The following is a 16939-nucleotide window of genomic DNA, read 5'->3' on the forward strand; positions in this document are numbered from 1 at the left end:
TGCTGTCCTTACCTGGTCTGGCCTACATGTGACTCCAAACCTACAGTAATGTGGTTGATTCTTAACTGCCCTCTGAAATGGTTGAGCAAGCCACTGAGTTTAAGGGCAATTAGGGATGGGCAACAAATGCTGGCCTTGCCAACGATGTCCACCTTCCATGATAGCATAAAAACAAATTCTTAAGATGGTTTCTGTGTGATATTTTCTGCCAATTCTAGAGATTGAAGACCCACTGCAATTGGGGACTAATTGTTAGGCCAAGGATATGTGAGTTCAGTAAGGCAGGAATGAAAGATGCAGTATGTGTTATAGTTCAGAAAACAACAGACATTCAAAGTGCAATTAATTTCAGATTTTTTAAACTTTCTTTGTATTTGAACATTGGTGCATCAGAGATGGCATTTGGGAAAAGCCACTGACCTTGACAAGGCAAGGGAACTCAGACTTAGTTTATTGACTGTAACAGTGCCTCTATTAATTCAGCAGTCTTAATATTCAGCTTGGTAACTCCCAGGGTAACATAACAGAATCAAAAAAAGCTGGTAACTGCTATATATAATGAGTTTGGAACACTTCTGCCTACTCCACATAAGCCTACAGTTTCTACAAATTCACAACTCTACCGTGGGAGGGATGGGTCATTTTGAGTCTGGATTCAGATAGATTACAAGATATTACAATATATCTAAATGGAAAAAGACTTTAGTTCCAAGCTATGTTACTTATCTTTAATATGTAATTTGCATATACAGAATTATTCCCCGTTGCACAGGAACAGGAGAGCGAGCACATCCTGAGTGGGGCACAGCCAGAGTGGGTTTTCGGAATTTGGTGCAAAGCCGGGAATGAAACTGGTAAGCCTTTCTCTTTAATTTTTTGTAAGTTCAGTAGTCTAGTTAAAAGGTTGGTAAGGTAGCTGACACAGCTGAACATGCGACAGTTAACTGTCAATCACCTGAAGCCTGATTAGGGCCTGAATAGGGGTTAATTACTATTTGAACCTTAACTAGCAGTGAGTCAAGTCAGCTCTATTTAAGAAAGGGACTATCTGGAAGCACACTACAGTGTGCTTGCACAGGAACAGGAGACCGAGCACATCCTGAGTGGGGCACAGCCAGAGTGGGTATTCCGAATTTGGTGCAAAGCGGGAATTGGGTGCATAGGGGACAAGGTGCTCTTTGCATTTTTTCCTTGCTATCCAACTTCTTAAATCTTCAGAACATGCTGCTGCAGTAGAGGCTACAAGGGAAAGGAATCACTGGTAAGTAGTGGGTAAGGTATTTACTACTTTAATCGCTTATAGTTTAAGGTCTTTTTGTGGTTTACAATTTGTATACTCTGCAGTAACGAGGATCAGGAAAGAAGGGCCCTAGAGTAATTGACTTAAAAGGTTTAATTTAAAGGGATAAGTCATGGCAGGAGTGCTCAAAGCCATGGTGTGCTACTCGCGCTCCATGTGGGAAGCTGGGGACATTTCCAGTGCCCGGGACCAGCATGTGTGCATGAAGTGTGCCCAGCTGCAGCTCTTGGAAGCTTGGGTTTCAGAGCTGGAACGACGGCTGGGGACACTGTAGAGCATCCACGAGTCTGAGAGCATCATGGATAGAACATTTAGAGAGGTGGTCACACCACAGATGAAGGGACTTGAGGAAGGAAGGGAATGGGTGACCACCAGGCAGTCCAAGTAAACAGGCAGGTAGTTCAGGAGTCCCCTGGGGTCCCGCTTGCAAATCGGTATTCCATTTTGGAGGCTGATAAGGGTGCTGGCTCCTCCAGAGAGTGCAGACAGAGCCAAGCTTCTGGCACCACAAGCAGTCTGTCTCTATGAGAGGGGAGGAAGGAAGGAAGAGCAATAGTAATAGGGGATTATATAGTCAGGGGAACAGATAGGCACTACTGTGGCTGTCAACGTGACTCCACAATGGCATGTTGCCTCCCAGGGTCCGGGATGTTACTGAACGGCTGCAGGGCATCCTGAAGGGGGAGAGTGATAAGGCAGAGGTCATGGTACATGTTGGTACCAATGACCTAGGTAGAAAGAGGGATGAGGTCTTGCATCAAGAATTCAGGGAGTTAGGCAGTAGACTAAAAAGCAAGACCTCTTGGGTTGTAATCTCTGGACTACTCCCAGTGCCTTGTGCTAATGAGCTCAGAAATAGGAGGATAGCACAGATGAATATGTGGCTTAAGAGTTGGTGCAGGAGGGAGGGTTTTAGATTCTTGGATCACTGGGACTGTTTCTGGGGAAGGTGGGACCTATACAAGTGGGACGGTCTACATCTGAACCAGCGGGACTAACATCCTTGCGGGCGTGTTTGCTAGTGCTGTTGGGAGGAGTTTAAACTAATTCGGCAGGGGGAGGGGACACAGAATGTTAGCAGAATAGGAACATAATACAATAAAACAATCAAATCAGAGGGAGTACAGCTGCAATAAGCTTATAAGCTTCAAGGGAGTAAGGCAAGGCTGGATGGCCTTTACTTTAATGCCAGGAGCATTACAGGTAAAACAGATGAGTTAAGGGTGAGGATTGACATGTGGAATTATGATATAGTATCCATCACTGAGACGTGGTTGAGGGAAGGGCAGGACCGGCAGCTCAACATTCCGGGATATAGAATCTTCAGGTGAGACAGGGGAGGGGGTAAAAGAGGAGGAGGCGTTGCATTATTAGTTAAGGAGTCTGTTACTGCAGTAAGGAGAGATGATATCTTGTAGGGGGCAGCAAATGAAGCTTTGTGGGTAGAGCTTAGGAATAAAAAAGGGGCAAGCACATTATTAGGTGTTTATTATAGACCCCCAGATAGTCAGCGAGAAATTGAGGAACAAATATGTGCACGATTTGTGGAGGTGTGTAAAAACAATAACAATAAGGTAATTATATGAGGTGATTTCAACTTTCCTAACATTAATTGGGATAGACATATTGTTAAAGGCTTGGATGGGGTGGATTTCTTGAAATGTGTACAGGAGAACTTTTTAGGTCAATATGTACAGGGTCCAACAAGGGACAGCACAGTGCTGGACCTAATTCTGGGGAATGAAGCTGGACAGGTGGCTGAGGTGGTGGTGGGCGAGCATTTTAGTGATAGCGACCACAACATGGTACAGTTTAAGTTTGTTATGGACAAAGAAATAGACAAATTGCAAAAAAAAGTTTTGGACTGGGGGAGAGTGGATTTTAGTGAAATAAGGCAGGATCTGGCCAAGGTAGACTGGGAACAGTTACTTGTAGGGAAATCTATGGAGGAACAGTGAGGGGTGTTCAAAAAGGAAATGGGGAGGGTACAGGCTCAACATGTTCCCTTTAGGGTGATAGGAAAGAGTAACAAGCCCAGAGAATCATGGATGACCAGAGATATTCAAGTTACGATGAGAAGGAAAAGAGAGGTTTTTAGCAGGTACAAGGGAAGCAAATCAGCAGAGGCATTAGAGGAATACAGACAGTGCAGGGTGGAGATTAAGAAAGTAATTAGGAGAGCAAAAAGGGGATATGAGAAAGCTCTGGCTGGTAAAAGTAGGGAAAATCCCAAGATATTCTATAAGTATATCAATGGGAAGAGGATAACCAGGGAAAGAGTAGGGCCCATACGGGACCAAGAGGGCGATCTTTGGGTGGAGCCAGAGGACATCGCTAGGCTGTTGAATGAATACTTCAAGTGCGTCTTCACCCAAGAGAATGAGGATGAAGGTATCGAACTCAGGGAGAGAGACTGTGAGGTTCTTAAGCAAATTTATATAGGGAGTGATAAGGTATTGGAGGTGTTGGCGGGCTTAAAAGTGGACAAATCTCCAGGTCCGGATGATTTGTGTCCCAGACTGCTGAGGGAGGCAAGGGAGGAGATCGCAGGGGCTCTGACCCAAATTTTTAATTCCTCTCTAGCCATGTGGGAGGTGCCAGAGGACAGGAGAACAGCTGATGTGGTTCTGCTATTTAAAAAGGGTTGTAGAGATAAGCCAGGGAACTACAGGCCAGTGAGTCTCATGTCAGTGGTAGGGAAACTATTGGAGAAATTTCTGAAGGAGAGTATCTATCTCCACTTGGAGAGGCAAGGTTTGATCAGGGATCGTCAGCATGGCTTTGTCAGAGGGAGGTCATGCCTAACAAATTTGATTGAATTTTTTGAGGAGGTGACCAGGTTTTGTAGATGAGGGTAGTGCAGTTGATGTAGTTTATATGTATTTCAGCAAAGCCTTTGATAAGGTCCCACATGGGAGACTTATAAAGAAGGCAAAGGCACATGGGATACAGGGTAATTTGATAAGGTGTATTCAAAATTGGCTTAGTTGTAGGGGACAGAGGGTGACGACAGAAGGCTGCTATAGTGACTGGAAGCCAGTGTCTAGTGGCATACCACAGGGATCTGTGCTGGGTCTCCTATTATTCATCATTTATATAAACGACATAGATGACTACGTGGGGGGTAGGATTAGTAAGTTTGCGGATGTCACAAAGATTGGCCGGGTGGTTAATAGTGAGGTTGAGCGTCTTGGGCTACAGGAAGATATAGACGGGATAGTCAAATGGGCAGATAAGTGGCAGATGGAATTTAACCCTAAAAAGCATGAGGTGATACAGTTTGGAAGGAGTAATTTGGTAAGAAAGTATTTAATGAACGGCATGACACTAGGAAGTTCTGAGGAACAGAGGGATCTTGGTGTATGTGTCCATAGATTTGTGAAGGTGGAGGGGCATGTTAGTGGGGTGGTGAAAAAGGCATATGGGACACTTGCCTTTATCAATTGTGGCATAGATTACAAAAGTAGGGGGGTCATGTTGGAGTTGTATAGAACCTTGGTGAGGCCACAGCTGGTGTACAGTGTGTAGTTCTGGTCGCCGCATTATAGGAAGGATGTGATTGCACTGGAGGGGGTGCAGCGGAGATTCACCAGGGTGTTGCCTGGGATGAAACATTTAAGTTATGAAGAGAGGTTGGATAGACTTGGGTTGTTTTTGTTGTAGCAGAGAAGATTGAGGGGTGACCTGGTCGAGATGTACAAGATTATGAGGGGCATGGACAGGGTGGATAGGGAGCTGCTTAGTTGAAGGGTCAGTTACAAGGGGGCATAAGTTCAAGGTGAGGGGCAGGAGGTTTAGAGGGGATGTGAGGAAAATCGTTTTTACCCAGAGGGTGGTGACAGTCTGGAATGTACTGCCTGGGAGGGTGGTGGAGGCAGGTTGCCTCACATCTTTTAAACAGTACCTGGATGAACACTTGGCATGTCATAACATTCAAGGCTATGGACCAAGTGCTGGTAAATGGGATTAAGTAGGTAGGTCATGTTTCTCACGTGTCGGTGCAGACCCGATGGGCCGAAGGGCCTCTTCTGCACTGTGATTCTGTGATTCTGTTACATCTGTTATTAATGAACAAGTTAAGCCAGCTTTCTATAACATAGCTGTCTGGCCTAATTGTAAATTGTCAAATCATTTTATGGGCCAGGGAGGACAACAGGGAAGTACAAAAAGCAGTGTTTTGTATAACTAAGCTGACAATGACAATTTACTGGGCATTATTCGCAAAAACTACTATGAATGTGCTAAAAAAGGAACACACACACACATCTGTTAAATTGTATCACATCACATTTGTGTTACTATTATATAACATAAGTGGTTATAGCTTATTATATATTTATCTTGAAAGCAGAGTTTTGCCCGACAGAGTTTCTGTCGTTTAAGGGTCTGGCACATATAAGGTTAATGTGGGACTGAGTACAGTACTAGCAACACAGTGATGTAAGAGAACTCATGACCCGCACCTAGGGGCCAGTATAGTGTTGGACAGAGCCGTGTGCACAAGCAAGCATGGAGACAGCTCCTAGCTTGAACCCTTTACTGAATATATATATATCTAGTTCTTGTAGTTAATAAATACATACATTTAACCTACTTAAGACTACAGAGATTTCATTAAGACCTACCAAACGGTATCCAACACCCTACAACATGGCAGCAGTGAATAGACAAACCCAAAACCTTGCAAAAAATGCAGAGAAATATGAAAATCCTGCAAGACTAAAGAAAAATTTGAAGAAGCGTTCTGACCTGAAGAAAACCTCGAGAAGCAGATACATAGAGGAAAATTGCCAGGGAAAAGTTCCAAAGAAAGGTTTGGAAGCTGAAGGCAGAATTCAACATCCCTCAATGTAACAGAAGACTACATAGGATCTCTGGGAAGTCCAGCTTCAATTCCCACAGTGCAGATCTAAATTACAGGATAGAGCAACTCCTGAGAGACTTTCAATAGTTTAGTGGTCAGAAATTGTCATTTAAAACCTCTGCCAGAAAATCCAGATTCTCAAGCCACACCTGAAACATAGTGCCTGAGCTCGCTCCAAAAAGAAAAAAAAAATTAAAATATTAATTAATTAATTCAGAAGAATCATGACTAAAGAATCGCTTTAAAGACCAGCAAAAATCAGGACTCGACCCTTGTGCAACCCTAAGCATTGCGCTGCAACATGGAAGTATGAAGTCAGTCGATCCAAACAGCCATTGTTTAAAATTTTTTCAAGTGCCGTTGTAACAGGAACCCACGGGAACAGACAAACATGGGCAAACCCTTTGTCTTCAAAAGAATGGAGGCACCATCTTAAATTTCAGCAACTTCTTAAGGCTGAACCTACACTTTAAATTTTTTAACCATGGATCAGAAGTCCATTCTTCGAGATTAATTTTGACTTATCCAGATCAATCACATAACTGGGAACTTTGGAGAAAAAGATTGCTTAGATACGTGATTGCTTCAGGTATGGATAAAAAGACGGAAGCTCAACAAGTTGAAACACTGCTTTACTTGGTAGGCCTAATAGCGGACAATATTATTGCTAGATAAGGAATCAGCAATTCATCTGCTAAGTTTGAAGAAGTACTAAAATCACTCAGTTTTCTTCAGGTTTCTTTTTAACCTAAGAAGTTACAAAATACTTGAAAGGGCTAAATTTAATAAGCATGTCTAGCAGCCAGAAGAGCCAGTCAACTCATTCATTAATGACAAAACAAAAACAGAATTACCTGGAAAAACTCAGCAGGTCTGGCAGCATCGGCGGAGAAGAAAAGAGTTGATGTTTCGAGTCCTCATGACCCTTCGACAGACCGTTCTTTCTTATGCACATGTTCTTTCTGTCTGTAAAGATGACATGATGACATGTAGAAAATACAATGGAGAATCAGGCTGAATACAGAAGGACTAGAGGGGAAGTGAAAAAGCTAACAAGAAAAGCAAGGAGAGAGCATGAAAAGAGACTGGCAGCTAATATCAAAGGGAATCCCAAAGGTTTCTATGGTATATCAATACTAAAAGGGTGGTAAAAGAAAGAGCAGGGCCAATTAGGGATTAAATAAAGCAAACTTGCACGTGGAGGCTATAGAAGTAGTGGATTTAAATAAGTACTTTGCATCTGTCTTTACAAAGGAAGAAGATGCTACCTGAGCCGAGTTGAGAGAGGAAGTAGCTGGTACAGTAGAAGAATTTACAATTGAGAGGTAGGAGGGGTAGGCTATCTTACTTAAAATAAATAAGGTACCAGGACTGAATGAGATGCATCCAATGGTACTGAAGGAAGTGAGAGTGGACATTGCAAAAGTGCAAGTGATAATCTTCCAGTCTTCCTTAGACACAGGGGTGGTGCCAGAGGACTAGAGAATTGCAAATGTTACACCCTTGTTCAAAAAGGGTTGCAAGGATGAAGCCGGCAACTATAGACAAGTGGTAGGGAAACTTCTGGGAACTATGGAGAGAATTATCCCCTAGTCGGTGGGGGGGGTGGGTGTGGGGGGGGGGGGGGGGGGGGGGGGGGGGGGGGTGGTTGTGCAGGGCGGGCGCAGACCCAATCGGTGTCCCCGGTCAGGTTTGCGCCACTATTTTACGTGAGCGGGCCAATTAAGGCCCACCCAGCGTAACGTGTGCCTGGAAGCGCTGAGTGCTCCCTGTGCGAGTGGGTGGGTGTTCCCTGAGTCAGGGCCTATGCTTTCTCGTGCATGCGTGCGAAAGAGCACAGAAATCTCCCTGAGATTTTTTTTTTACCCAGAGCGTGGTTGGAGTCTGGAATGAACTTCCTGAGAGGGCATGGAGGCAGGTTTGATCAAGGTATTCAAAAGGAAATTGGATTGAAACTGAAAAGAACGAATGTGCAAGGTTATGGGGAGAATGTAGTGGAGTGCGACTAGATAGAATGCTCTTTCAGAGGGCCAGTGCATACTCAATGGGCTGAATGGCCCCCTTCGGCACTGTAAAGATTCTGTGATTCTGTATGCTGGCTGGAACTTCAGCTCTGAACTGCCTTCTCTCTTTGTAGAGTTTTGTCCATTTTTGTTGCAAGAAAGTCCTCATTGGTCAGATCAACCAACCACCCAAATGGTTACCACAATGCCTCCAGTGGAGGATAGACAAGAGAGTGACCAACAACCAGAACAGCCTCAGCCTCCGGCTCCGACAACTGTTGATGAAGTCAAAACTACAACCACAAAGCAGACGCTCCAACCCCAGCCAGCATGGCAGTACCACAGATGATGCTGGAACCAAATAGCAACCATCCATTGTCAACAGCACACTACATGGCCAAACACAAAGATAAGCTTGTTAAAAAAGAACCACATCATCATCAAAGCAGGAATGCCATCTTCTATCACAGAAGACATCAAGACAGCCCACACAACGAAGGAAGAAGAGAAAAAAAAAACATGGAGATGAGCACAACATTCGCCCACCCCACAAGAAACAAGATGGAACAACAACCACCTATCACCACAACCGTCTAATCGACAAAAAGCTGTTCACTACCAAGGAATAGAAAAAGAGGATAAATAGATACCCCGATGCTAGAGCAACCTCCAAATCAACAGTTTATCTACAACAACAGAGCCTACCACTCCTCCGACACTGGTGTGAACGAGATATGGAAGACTTAGAAGACCTCCAGACTGCCTGAACCTATGAATATAGAGACTTTGGAGGGGGCGGGGGGAGTGGAGTAGTAATAATGATGTAAATGCATGGGGTAATCTAGAACACCTTAAAATGCATTGAAAAAAGACATGGGGTGGTGGTGTGGGGTGTAGTATAAGAGTCTAGCACTTTCATGAAGCTATTAATGTATATCATATTATTGGAAAATATTTTTCTTTTAAAATAGAGGTTTAGTCTGTGGGTGTGTTTCAATTGTATTAAAGCCAGCTATCTGGATGCTTTGACGTGTACTAGTTTTGATATGTAAGAGAGATAGCGTGCATTTGCATTTTTTGAATAGAGCGTCCAAGAAGTGGGGTGAAAAATAATACGTATCTAACAATTACCAAGCAGTATGTTTATATTGCTAATAAAGTTGGTGCTATGAAAGGGGTTTTATTGTTAGAGAGGTTTAGTTCAGAGGTTGTTGATACAATGAGAATTAACATTCAATCGGTAGTGGTAGGTATAACTTTAGCAGTATTCGGGTGTGCAGAGCAGAGGCAATGTGAGATCAAAAGGCAGCTGTAAGCCTCCAACTGGCTCCACAGGAGCCAAAGTGAAAAGAACCTCATTTTGAATTCATAAGGTGAAAATGCATGGTGTCTGGTTAAGTCTGAGCTGCTGTTGCCTTAATGGAGATGAGTTTGGGAATTTGTTAAAAGTTATGATAGTAGTAATTTGAAGATACGTGTATATATGTTTTAACCTGTGTAAACTAACAAAATGTTTCATTTAGTTTAATGTAAAGCCTTGAGAACTGGGGTCTGATTCCTGAATTTAGAGTCGCATCTCAGTTGTTTAAAATTTCCCTCTGGGATTTTTAAATAACTCTGCTTTACCAACTGAATCAGTCATAACAGGCACATATAAAGTTAACATGGGACTGCGTACAGTACCGCCCACACAGTGATGTAAGAAAACACGTGACCCACAGCTAGGGGTCAGTCTGGTGCTGGACAGAGCCGTGTTCACAATTAATCGTGAAGACAGCTCTAAGTTTGAATCCTTTACTGTATATATGTACACAGTTCTTGTAGTTAACAAATACCTACAGTTAACCTACTTGGGACTACGAAGACCCACCAAACGGTATCTAACACCCTACAACAGGTTCCCTGGATTGTGAAATTTTACACCTGTCTGCTTTGTTTGTATGAAACATACATTTGCACCAAGTCTATAGCATGGAAACAAAGTCATTTCGTGTTGCTCTTAGATTAATGGGTAAAAACAACCTGTGTTGTATAAACAGTGTAACTCTGGATTAGCAATGATGAGAAACTATTTTGGCTGTGATCCACCAGGTGAAATGTAAATTGAGTGTCAAAACCAGAACTGATTCCAAAGGGAGAATCAGGCCTGTCTTGTCGGTCTGGTGCTAGATTTTGAGCCTAGATTCAGGCTAAGTTTACACAATGGCCTAGAAAGGTGTTAAATAGTCACATATGGTGGACAGTGTTCATACATTTCATTCCTGTCAGAAGTTTGCAGCCTGCTATATTGGATCAGACTGTTCAGTGGCATGGATGTGTTCCCGAAGCAGGCATTCTACCATCAGTTTTTTCAGGTGCTCAGCAGCCAAGCAAAAAGCCACCTAAAAGGTAAGTTACTCATCTTAGTATGTTCCTCCCTGTCCCACATTAAAACCATGGGCCACCGCCAGCAATTGCTTGCCCTCCCATTGACGCTCCCAAGATACTCAGCTGGCTAATACGTTGGGTTATATTGCTGCCCTTTCCCCACAGTGAGAGAGCTGCTGCTCAGTTGCAGCTGCCAAAAATGAGGCTGGTGGACCTACCTGCCAACTAGGAAATAAAAACAGTAAATGTTGGAAATACTCAGCTGGTCAGGCAGCATCTATGGAAAGAGAAATAGTTAACATTTCAGTTCAGTGCCGCTTCATCAGAACTGCTTTTCTATTGCCAAAGTCCTGACACCAGCCTCATAGACCTGTGCACTGCACTGAGATTATGCTTAATTTAGACAAAATTCCAATTTCTAAGTATATAACATTGGATTGAAGCTGCAGTTATGCTATGAATGCTCCTTTAGTCACACAAAACAAAAAAATTTCAGGTTTGGCCTCTGCTGTATGCTGATGAAAGGCAGAGCAGGGTTGGAGACATCATCTGTGGGCTACAAAGGATTGTTACCCAGAGCTCCTTAACACATATGGATGGACATTCACTGAAGACAGGGTTGTGTTTGGCTGAGCAAATTCCATACTGGAATAGTCTCCAGCTGCTGACTGTGTAAGTTTAGACAAGAAGGTTGCAATTCATGAGGTGCCGGAGGCATCAGTCAGAGCCTTAGCAAATAAATCAGAATACTAAATGTTGGTGGAAAATAAAGATGGAATTTGTATTAACATAGAGCATAGAATTTCTTAGGATACAAATAGGCCATTCAGTTCTACAGTGAGGCATAAAGGGTTAAAAGAATGGATATGCTAATCTATGAGGTACATAATGAAGTAGCACTTACATCAGGCAGTCATGTGCTAAGTACTCTAGGCAGCAGACAGGTAGCCCTGCGGGGAGATGTGCGTTCCCTGTATTCTACTTTGTACATACTGTAAATAGTGTAAATAAGCTAGTTTTTAAGTGTATACCTTGATATGCCTACAGCTCTTCTTTACTAGAATCCTGGCTTAGCACATTCTATAACATGGTAGCAGTGGTGGTGGCGCCAATTTAGTTGATTGTTGGTGCCATCTGATGAATACCCACGATCTAAGATGACGGCGATCCTGGCTTAGCTCGATACCTCATCAATCATCTCAGCGACATCCACACAGAAGATAGCGGCACTGCAAGAACTGTCACTGCCCCAACATCAGCCTTTTCCAAGCCTTGAAGACCCTTTACAAGCCTTGGCCAGACCGCGGGACGTGGGGGTAGGTCCAGTTAGGGACCAGTAATGTTTTGTTTAAAGTAATTAAAGGTTGAGATTCAAGACAACTGCTTTTGGAATAAAGTCACAAGATTCCATGGGTTTTGAACAAGCACAAACAAAATTTACTATACAAGTTCAGAAAGATAAAACAATTTTCAATATGTATCTTATACTGTAACATTCAGGATAAGTATGAGGTACATATGAATTAACAGACAAACTATGGTTGAACACACCACACTATAGAGGAAATGACAGATGCAACCAAGATAGAGTCCATAGATTTCTCAAGAAATCACCCAGATGTTTGTCCCACTGTGAGTCAACCAATCTCATTGAAACCTTTACGAGGGTTTCCAATCTCCACCTTTGAAGATCCTGGCTTGGAATTCTCTCTAAACGTCTCTCCCACTCAGACAGCTCTAACAATGGCCCACCTCGCAGGGTTTCAGTCTTGCCTTCCAAGATTCCTTCTCCCTGGATTCTCAAGTGACTCAACACTAACTTACCAGCAAAGTTTCAGATGTATGGCCATGCCAAGCAGAACACCACTGCACGAAAGGGGTACCTTTGCCCCAATGGCCCACAGTACTTAAAGTCCGCTCCCTGAAGCCCTTTCTTTAGTTTAACTTAAATGGAATCTGTTTCTGTCTCTTTCTATCACTGTGATACTTGCAAGCTGACAGCTTACCTCAAACTGACTGCCTGAGGAGAGTTTGAACTGACCTTTGAACTGATCTGGGGACCTATCAAAACACTCCCAGAGGTCCCATCCTTGGTATTGGGCAGGAACCAATGTAACAGCTTTGGAACATCCTATCTCTTAAATGGTACAATGTCCAAAGACTATGAATTTAACACAAAACAGACATAATGAATTGAATTCATAACAACCCACATAGAGACTGCTGCTGGAAGATGTGCTACAAAAAAATTTCTGCAGTTCCAAACATCCTCATGTCTCTTCACCCACACACAACCAACCCAGGTCAGCTCTTCCCCTTCTTTTGTGGGGCCAGACACTACTCAAACCAGTGATACCCATGTCTCCCGGGTCTCAGATGGGACCGATCACTCGCTTCCCGCTACTATGGGCCCAATTACTGGTCCTTACCAACAAAAGTCCTCGACACAACATTGTCTCAGTCAGCCCATCCCAACCAAATGCATTTGGTCTACCACCTTGCTATACACCGAGGCACCGATAAAGTCCACTTGTCTTGCAGGCTCAAACCCAATAACTCTGCCTACGCTAAAGCTCGCCAAAATGGTCCAAAAGGCAGAAAATCAGTCTGCCGGCATTTAGAAATGTCTGTGCTGTGGATTGCCCAGCAGGGGGTGCTGAGTGTTTCAGATGCAGCAGGATGGGACACTTCCAGCGTTTCTGCTCACTTTGATACTTCAAGAAACAGGGCAAACAATGGTACCGCCAGAAGATAACGCCTGTCTCACACTTCATAAGCAAAATTTGCCAGCGTTCCCAGGACTTCTGGTCCATCAATTTAGAGGTCAGAGGGTTCCCAACATGTTTCAAATTAGAGATATCTATACTGGTTGATCATCTTGCATGGCTCCACACAATTCCTCTGCAGCCTTCCAATATAAAACTCCAGGGTCCGAGGGTCTTAAAAGAAGTGGCTAGTGAGAAGGTTGATGAATTGGTTTTAATCTTCCAAAATTCCCTACATTCGGAGAATGTTCCATTAGATTGGAAAATAACGATTGTAACTCCTTTATTCAGAAAAGGAGGGAGACAGAACGCAAGAAACTACAGAGGACTTAAGGAGGTTACAAAGAGATATAGATAGGTTAAGTGAGTGGGCAAAAGGCCTGGCAAATGGAGTATAATATGGGTAAAGGTGAAATTGTCCATTTTGGTAGGAAGAATAAAAAAAGAAGCGCATTATCTAAATGGTGAGAGAATGCAAAGCTCTGAGACACAGCGGGATCTGGATGCATGAATCATAAAAGATAAATATGCAGTTTCAGCAAGTAATTAGGAAAGTTAATAGAATGTTATCATTTATTGCAAGGGGAATTGAATACAAAAATAGGGAAGTTATGCTTCAGTTGTACAGGGCATTGATGAAACCACATCTGGAGTACTGTGTACAGTACCTGTCTCCTTATTTAAGGAAGGATGTTAATGTGTTGGATTCAGTCAAGAGAAGGTTTATTTGATTAATACCTGGAATGGATGGGTTGTCTTATGAGGAAAGGTTGGACAGGCAAGGCTTGTATCCGCTGGAGCTTAGAAGAGTAAGAGATGACTTGATTGAAATAGGCCCATAGCTTCCAGTGGAGTGGCAATTGAATTGAATTGCCACTCTGCTTGTAGTGACTTACCCTGAAATCCAGCCACTCTTATTTCATCTGACCTTCCAACTCAGGCCGGGCGAGATCTGTGTAGTACAGTGCGCTCCCGGGGACTATAGTCGAAGGCAGCTCAGTTGCAGGTAAGTAAGCCAAACAAGTTTAAAGGACCAGCCAAGTTTAAAGGTCTTTGACAAGCCAGGGAGAAGGTAATTGAATAAGAAAGGTGGGTGGGATTTTGTGTGGGGGGTTGAGTGAGATTGGGCCTGTGGGGGGAGAGGGGTGGGGGATCGGGCCTGTGGTGCGAGGGGGGCAGTGGGGTTGAGCCTGGGGTTGGGTGGGAGTCAGGAATCAGGCCAGGGGACAGGGAAGTGGTGTCAAGTCAGGCCTAGAGGTTGGGGGGTGCTGCTACTGGAGGGTAGTTGGCAGTGTTTTTGGGGAGGCGGGGTGTTGGGGGGTAGTCCATGGGAGGTCAGAGGGTAGGCTGGGGGAATAGGTGGGGTAGGGGTAGTCCTGTGGTGGGGTATTTGAGGTCCCGTGGAGGGGTGGGGGCGTAGTTGGGATGGGATAGTTGGTGGGGAGGAATTGGGGGTGAGGGGGGAGTACTCTGGGGGTTCAGGCAAGGGTAGGGGGAGTCCCATGGGGGGTTGGGATGGGTCAGTGCTATAGATACCAAGAAGCTAGAAGTAGTTTTAATCCTTCTAACTTTTTCTGGGTAACTATTGCTGTAACACAGAACCATCCGAAGTTTGTGATTTAAATCACATTTTCGGATGGTTTTCAGCGCAGGGCAATTGCCCACCAAAGTTTGAACCTTCCGGGCAATTACCATGCAATCCTTACTTGGAAACTTCCGGGTTGGATCCCCAGGGCATCTTTGGGGTGCTCCCTAGATAAGTGCCCTGGAGCTCGGAAGTTACCATAAGATCCTGAGGGGTCTTGACAGGGTGGATGCGAAAAGGATGTTTGCTCTTTTGGGAGAATCCAGAACTTAGGGTTATTGTTTAAAAATAAGGGGTAGCCCATTATAGATAGAGATGAGGAGAAATTTTTTCTCTGAGGGTCATGAGTCTTTGGAACTCTCTTCCTCAAAAGTCAGTGAAAGAAGAGTCTTTGAATATTTTTAAGGCAGAGGTAGATAGATTCTTGATAAGCAAGGGAGTGAAAGGTAATCAGGTGTAGGCGGGAATATGGAGTTGAGGTTACAATCAGATCAGCCATGATCTTATTGAATGGTGGAGCAGGCTTTAGGAGCCGAGTTTTTTTATTAATCTACGGGCTGTGGGCATCACTGGCTGGGCCAGCATTTATTGCCCGTCCCGAATTGCCCTTGAGGGGTGAGCTGCCTTCTTGAACCGCTGCATTCCCTGTGGTTTAGTTACATCCACAGTGCTGTTTGAGAGAGGGTTCCAGGATTTTGACCAAGTGACAGTGAAGGAACGGCGATATATTTCCAAGTCAGGAATATGAGTGGCTAGGAGGGGTACTTCCAGGTGGTGGTGTTCTCTACGCCTACTCCTGCTTCTAATTCATAAGTTCATATGTTCAAGGGGCTGAGAGGAACATCAAAAGGAACTGAAAAAACTTGAATTGTAGGCAGAATCGAAAGAAAAGGAATGAGAAAGGGCAGAAAATGAAAGAAGAATAGGAATAAAAGAAAAGATGAGGGTATTTCAAGGGGGCAAGCAGAAAGGCAGGAGAGCGAGATAACATAAGAGAACTTGAACTCCAGAGGGAGAAGTTAGCAATGGAGGAAAGAGAGAAGGAATGAGAAAGGGAATACTGCTTAAAAGTCTGAACTTTAAAAAAAGAGACCTCAGGTGCTGAGAGCACTTCTGATGGTGAAAAATCCTCCAACCCAAAGCCCATTGGGGAGATGTTTAAATTTGTACAAGCTCTACCAAAGTTTGAGGAATGGGATGTAGAGGCATTCCTCATCTCATTTGAAAAGGTAGCTAAGCAAATTAAATGGCCAAAAGAAATCTGGACATTGCTCTTACAGAGTAGGTTGGTGTGTAGAGCTTATGAGGTTTATGCATCACTGTCAGAAGAGGCTTCTGTGGATTATGATACAGTAAAAAAAAGGCTATTCTAAGTGCATTTGAATTGGTCTCTGAGGCAAACAGGCAGGAATTTTGTAACATAAGGAAACAGCCTGGACAGACCCACATTAAGTTTGAGAGGGTAAAACAAAGTAATTTTGACCATTAGATATGGGCATTAAAGATAAAGACAACATATGAAGCTCTTAGGGAAATAATGCTCTTGAAAGAATTTAAATATTCACTTCCTCCAGTGGTTAGGACCCATGTTGAAGACCAGAGGGTTAAAACAGCTAGACAGACAGTGGGCAGGGCTGACGATTATGAATTAGTCCATAGTTCCAAAACCTTTTTCCATCACCCCCACAAACTGAGAAGGAGAGAAGGTGGGAAGATGAAAGGCAGGCAAGTAGCCAGGAAAGAGAAAGGACAGTTTGGAATTCTCTCCTCAAACCAGAAAGGAAGGTGCTGAGGGTGGGAGTGATATCGAAGGCCTAAGTGTTTTCATTATAACAAGGTGGGACACGTTTGGGCAGATTGCTGGAAACTAAATGGTACACCTATTGCAGTACTAGGAATGTCTAAGGAATCCTCAGGAAAGGTAGTGTCAGAAAAGGAAATGGTTGTTAAAACTGTAGCAGTAGTACAGATGAAACATATTCCCTCAGAACTGATAGGAAAGGGGGATATGGCTCAAGATACTCCAGAGAATTATTACTTTGATTACTAGTGAAG

This window comes from Carcharodon carcharias, chromosome 9 (assembly GCF_017639515.1).
Source record: "Carcharodon carcharias isolate sCarCar2 chromosome 9, sCarCar2.pri, whole genome shotgun sequence".
Taxonomy (NCBI): domain Eukaryota; kingdom Metazoa; phylum Chordata; class Chondrichthyes; order Lamniformes; family Lamnidae; genus Carcharodon; species Carcharodon carcharias.